General features: G+C 43.1%; 1 protein-coding gene across 1 annotated transcript in view; it reads right to left on the reverse strand.

Annotated features, from left to right (window-relative positions):
* The window catches only part of ENTPD7 (ectonucleoside triphosphate diphosphohydrolase 7), a 229,407-nt gene extending 224,166 nt beyond the window's left edge, over positions 1-5,241 (reverse strand). Inside the window, exon 1 of the mRNA XM_086922599.1 lies at positions 5,148-5,241. The gene's annotated coding sequence lies outside the window, so the exon portion shown is untranslated. The remainder of the gene's footprint in view (positions 1-5,147) is intronic.
* Between the last annotated feature and the right edge of the window lie 759 nt (positions 5,242-6,000).

Here is a 6,000-nt window from a genome sequence, read left to right on the forward strand (position 1 = left end):
TGCTTCTCGTTACCTCCCCTTTTACACCCTTTCCGATCCCCCCACTGTCTCCGTCTTCCTCTGCACCTGTCTTCGTTCCTATTTCGATCTACTTTATTGCTGATTGGAATTTGCTAATGGTGGGAAGATGGGTTTTTACAGTTGGGAACCGCCAAATGTTTCCGCACTTATGTTCCGGACCTTATGTTTTTCAAAGTGACCAAAGCGACCCCTCTGAGAGCTAAATGTGGGAACCGGGTTGTAAACTATTGTGTCTCATGTTATCTTATGGGTAAAAACTGTATAAAAGGAGCGATCCACAAAACCAATTTGAAGCAGTCTCCCCGAACTACACTCGATGTACTTCCTGTGACTTCTGTGTTCCCTGCAGTAAATAAACCTTGACTCTTTGACGCCGAAGGAAGTGTCCCGTGTCTCTGTGACTTGTACGCCGGAGCAGGTTACCCACGAAGGTTTCAGGTGTTGTGCCCTGGCACCGCTGGGTCCAAAAGAGCCCAGTCCTTCAGTGTGACCCTTTCCAAGTCATGCTGTTTACATGTGGTGCTGTTGGAACTTGGGGAGTAAGGGTAATGAAAGACTCCGTAAGGCTTTACTCCTGTAGGTGCTGATCTTAGAACATCATGTACTTTTTGCAAATTCACCATGAAACCACTACAAAAGCCTAATTGATGTGTGACATTGGGGAACACATAAATTGCTTGTCATGGCTTGAAAACAGAAAGGGGGTGTAGTCAACAGGAATGGAGTTATGAACAACAGAGTCTGACTGTCAACTTATACATTTACTTTTTAAAACTCTGCTGAAAGGAAATTGGTAACAAGGACAAACGTGACAGTAAATCTGTAGAGCTTAAATTGATCACATAGGCTGCATTTTAAAAACATCTTAAGGGGTTACTGCACCTAATGCAGAGATCTCTGTGTGCCCAGCAAACCTCAGGCCATTATAATAATAATGGTAAGATAACTCTGGTGGGTAATGCAGTTGCTGGAAAGATCTAAGTTTTGTCTAGTTACAGTTTTGGCTCATAATGTTGCATAAAGGGTTAGTGTTTCTCCCGCAAAGCATGTTTTGTAACATGCAGATCACAGATGTTTATTTTATGTAGATAGGTAAGTAGGTTTTTGCTTTTGACACTGATCATTTTATTACTTGCAGTTCATAAATTGCAGACCTAATACAGCACAGTGAGCTATGAAATAGTATCAACATGTAAACTGCAAGACATGGGTTTAGAACCTTACTGCTTTCTTTCTAAATTGTTCATACAATGCTGCTGAAAAGGTGTCATTTGCATAGTAGTTAAGTCTTATAACTAAAGACAACACCAAGCACTGTGTCACATTTTAAATCCTGACTTTTTGTTTCTCTCAGCCATGCATTCTTAACATATAATGCCTCACTTCTTATAGTATATGCTTTTCAGTTTCAGTTTCATTAGCTTTTATTCGATTACCACTTGTATAATCATAAAAAGTACACAATTTAAAAAGAAAAGAAAACAAACAAATCAGCGTAAACATAAATTTAAAAAAAGTTAAAAATACATGAATGTCATAATTACAGTTTAAAGGTTTCCATTCAGTAATAAATTTTGACGTAATTTTATAGTAGCCTTTAGAAAAGTCGCTATAGACTTCGCTACATGTGGTGAGTCCAGACACTGCAAAAAAAGAAATGCGGGATGACGCAGTCTATGACCGGTAGTTTGGAGAAGTGGAAGAATCCAAGATTTTCGTGGAGATTTGTAGTATTTGCAAAAGAAAATAATGTGGATTGTGGTTTGTGAAGAGAATCCATCACATGGACAGTTCGTGAGCGTACGAGACCAGTTTTGAACTTCAGGGAAGGAAACTAAGCGAAAGAAGGTATTGAAACGAAATCTTGTTAATAGATATTTCTCATGATTGGTCAGAAAGTAGGACAGATAAGGTTGGATGCCTTTGAGAGGTTGTATTGCGCAGATTTGACTGTTCGAAGTTTTTGTGATCTCCGCCTGGTTACGCAACTCTCTCAGGTGGACCAAGCACATTTTCTTTAACTGTTTTCTAGAGATGTCTTCAATGCTAGGAGGGTCGTCAAAATAAGACTTATAGCCAAGGTCATTAAAAAAGTTCCGTACGTATACCAGCCATGGAATCTTGTGCCAGTTGGTTAGAGCTAAACAGTCCGTAATCAGAGATCGTGTTAGGTGGCACTCAGGTTTGGACCATATACGTTGCCACAGTAAAATTGGTTGGGAACGGACCGTATCTGTGATGTATTCCATGCCAAGCTTGTTGTGAGAAGCAAAGTTCGGGGCGCTTTGCGGTAGGGCCAGCACGTATTTGATGAAACCGTTCTCTGTTACCTGTAGGGGGTCTACTTGGCCATACCCCCACACGCCTGCTCCATAGGTAGCCACACTATGGCATTTAGCATAGTAAACTTTCAGGAGTTCAGGTGGAGCAGGTTTCCCCAATTTTCTCGAAAAAGAAACCAGGGCCGATGTTGCACACTGGAGAAGGAGGTTTCTACTGGCCATAGCTTGTCGCCAGTTCAAAGCATCATCCACAAGGATACCCAAATATGTATAGACAGAGGTTTTTTCCAGTCTTGTGTTATCCACCAATATTGGTTTAGGGTTTTTGACCCTGGGGCCGATGTGCATGGTAAAGGTCTTTTTTTATGTTGATTTTCAAGCCAAGTGAACCCATAAAACTGCTGTATTTATTAAGTTGTTTTTGAAGTTGGTATAGTGTTCGAGCCAGGATGACTGAATCATCTGCGTATAGCAGTGTCGGTATTGGTCGGTGGTTTATCTGGGGTAGATCCTGGCTCCCTTCCAGCATAGCCTGCTCTAGACCATTGGTGTAAAGGTTGAACAGGAAGGGAGCCAGTACGCAGCCCTGTCTTACTCCTTTTGTTATTGGAAAGGGGCGAGACAGCTCACCGTTGATGCCGAATCTGACTCGTCCTGTGGCATTGGAGTAGAGTTCACGGAGGAAGGCTATAGTATATGCATATATTTTATATACAATGGATGAGCAAAGTGAAAACACTCTCTCGATTGTTTCTCCTAAGTACTTGACTTGTAAAGCGATAAGCTGTGTGTTTTTCTTTCCCCTCCACTGTATTGGCATCTAGCTATTAGGTTCTAGGAGGCTCTCAGGCAGGATCATTCTTGAAGAAAAGGAGGGCTGATGGCCCTTTAAATTAGGCTTTTGTTTTGGGCTTGGCTGGAATTGTAAATGAGAAAGCCCTTTCACCACCTACAGATTCCTACTCGTGCCGGAACGCATACAGACAACCTGGGGGTGCTGCTCAATGAGTCTTGGTGTCAGCAAATTACAGTGGGAAATTTTTCAGTATATTTTATTGGGTACAGCATGGATCCCAGTTCCGGCTGAATAATGGCTGCCTCAATCCTCTGACTACTTGCATTAACCCTACTCTTTAGTAAAATCTTATATTAGTACAACCTTCTAAGACCGGTCCTTTTGTAAACCTGGGGTGTAGGTGCCACAAGAATAAACAATTCAAGTCACAAAGGTTTTTAAATCGACATTGCAAAAACTATCTCAAGACCCTATTAAACACCTTTTGTCGTGCTTGCTGTAAACAAGAGTTTGGAGTGGCAATTGCCAGATTTATATTAGTAAGCGCAGCACTCGCAAGCATGATCAGCGTCTTGGCTCACATAGCCTTAATTGCAGCTCACAGAGGGTACATTGCTCCCAAGTACAACCCAGTGAACTAAATTAGAAGCGTTTGCTTGGCTGAATTAACAGGGGTATATCAAATTTGAACAGTATGCATTCAAGACGAAAAACGTATTTTCAGAACTCAGAAGTTTATGTTTGGGCAACAATTGCTGAAATTTCAAAATAAATCTAAGCTCATATTTGAGTGAGAAAAAGACAACAGCGTGAGAAAGACTTAGTGCTAATATTAACTTGGTGCTTGAGGCATTGCAGCTATGACTGTTGTGTCTTACCCATGTAGAAGCATTTCATATACACAAAGCATGTTTTACATTACTGCTGTAAACCATGCTAAATGCACTGAGGTGGTCAGTGCTGGTAATCTTGCATATGGGGGCCACTAATGTAATCTATATTTATGTGGTTACTAGTATATCTCTAATAATATTAGTAACTCAGGAGTACATTCATAGAACATAAGTAGCTGTATTGCAGAAAAGGTTGTAGATCCCTGCTCTGGGCCACGACAGACACGCTCTACTGTCCTGAACTTTCCACCTGCAAATCATTGATTCCAGGTGTTTGGCTAATGGAAGCAAATCAAGCAAGAAACACCAGAATGCACTACGCAATCACAAAGAGGAGGAACCAGTTAAAAATGACCTGGACGACTGCTTTAAAACGGGCAGGTACTGTCCGGTACCGAGTACCTGCATTTCTTTCATTTGAGAGTACCTGCACTTCTCAGCACTCCTCCTGTACATTTAATGGGAGCGTACTGGCACTTTTCAGGAGCAAGCACGTTATCTAAATGAGGAGTACCTTCACTTCCATATTTACATTTAAAGCCCTGCCTAGAGAGAGGTAGTCTGAATCCTTGTCACCTGTTGCAAGATATTGGTGCCCCCCCTCAAAATTCAATACATTGGCATATGGCAACACGAAAGAGGATAAACAGAAAGGAAGGACTAAAACAGCACACGGTCTCCACAAGCCAGTTACCGATGGAGCCATCTTGGAACAGGCTGTATTGTTCTTCCGAAGTAACAAAATCTCAAAATAAAAACACATTAAAAATTCCCACGATTTCTATACACCTTAAGCAAATAAGTATCAAATAAACACTGGGCAGAGCAATAGTTCTAAATAACGCCAGCACCCACCATTGGTATCGACTTAATTTAATTGAAGGTAGCATATTAAAAGGTTTAACTATATGCAGTGCCAATAAATACAGTTATTAGAAAGAACATATGTCTCTTTCTCCAAGGCAGGATAGACGTAGGTTGCAGTGAATGGTAAAGATGGCCCCTAGGTCCAATCACAGCTGATAAGAGTGATGACAGAGTGCTGTCATTCTCATCCGTTTTAAAAGGATAAGATTCAAGCGAGGCAAAAGTGAGTAGCGCAAAGATTCACTGAAAGGTACGGCATCGTTAACACGTATTCTTTGTACCACTCACCTGCTCAGAATAACTTAACTCCAAAAGACATGACCCTCCCACCACCTCCCCAGGATCTGAAGCAGCTTCCTTACAACAAGGCAGACTATGAGAGGCGGACGACAGACATGACTGTAATTGGTTGATAATCGGCCATCTTTTTTTTCATTGACAAGCCTTTACTCCAATAAAATAAGGGAAAGGGAATTTGAGGGGCGGAAAGAAGTGTTGTACCACCTCGCTTCCCTGAGGAGCCTCCTCCCAAGTAGCCGCCTCTTGGAGTCAAAAGGAAAACTTGACCGGTCCGGGTTGAAATCGTCTGTGCTCCCACGAGTTGGCCATGTTAGGAGTGACAATTTGATGACAGGCTAACCACAGATTTTTGTTTCCACCCACAACTAGAATGCTAACTCAAGCAATATGCCAGAAGGGGGGCATTCTGCTGCAGGTGTACTATCAATAGACCCACCCCATCTTTAACACCCCCCCTCTTGGCCGTATGTATTTTTAAGCTCCCCACTCTTCTGCCGGTATAGTGCGCATGCGTGTGGTTGCACGCATGCGCTTTCAAGATCCAGCGGCGAACACTACTCCTGCTTCACCAGGGAGCGCCCCTGCTTTGCGCTCGGCTACGGCAGCCACAGGGCCTCCTCCCTTTCCCCGGCCCGGCCGAGGCTCCTAGGAGAGGCCCGCACAAAGGCGAGGAGGGCTGCGGGGAGCGAGCGGTGGTTTTGCAAGCTCCCCCGCCCCCTGCTTGCAGATGCAGCTGCCTTTCCGGTTCAATCCCAGATCCCCCACCGCCTTTCTTTCACATTGCGCTGCCCCAGGTGTGCAGCTGAAGGAATCCCCTTCATTCCATTGCACTCACATCCCA

The sequence above is a fragment of the Lissotriton vulgaris genome, chromosome 5, assembly GCF_964263255.1.
Source record: "Lissotriton vulgaris chromosome 5, aLisVul1.2, whole genome shotgun sequence".
NCBI lineage: Eukaryota > Metazoa > Chordata > Amphibia > Caudata > Salamandridae > Lissotriton > Lissotriton vulgaris.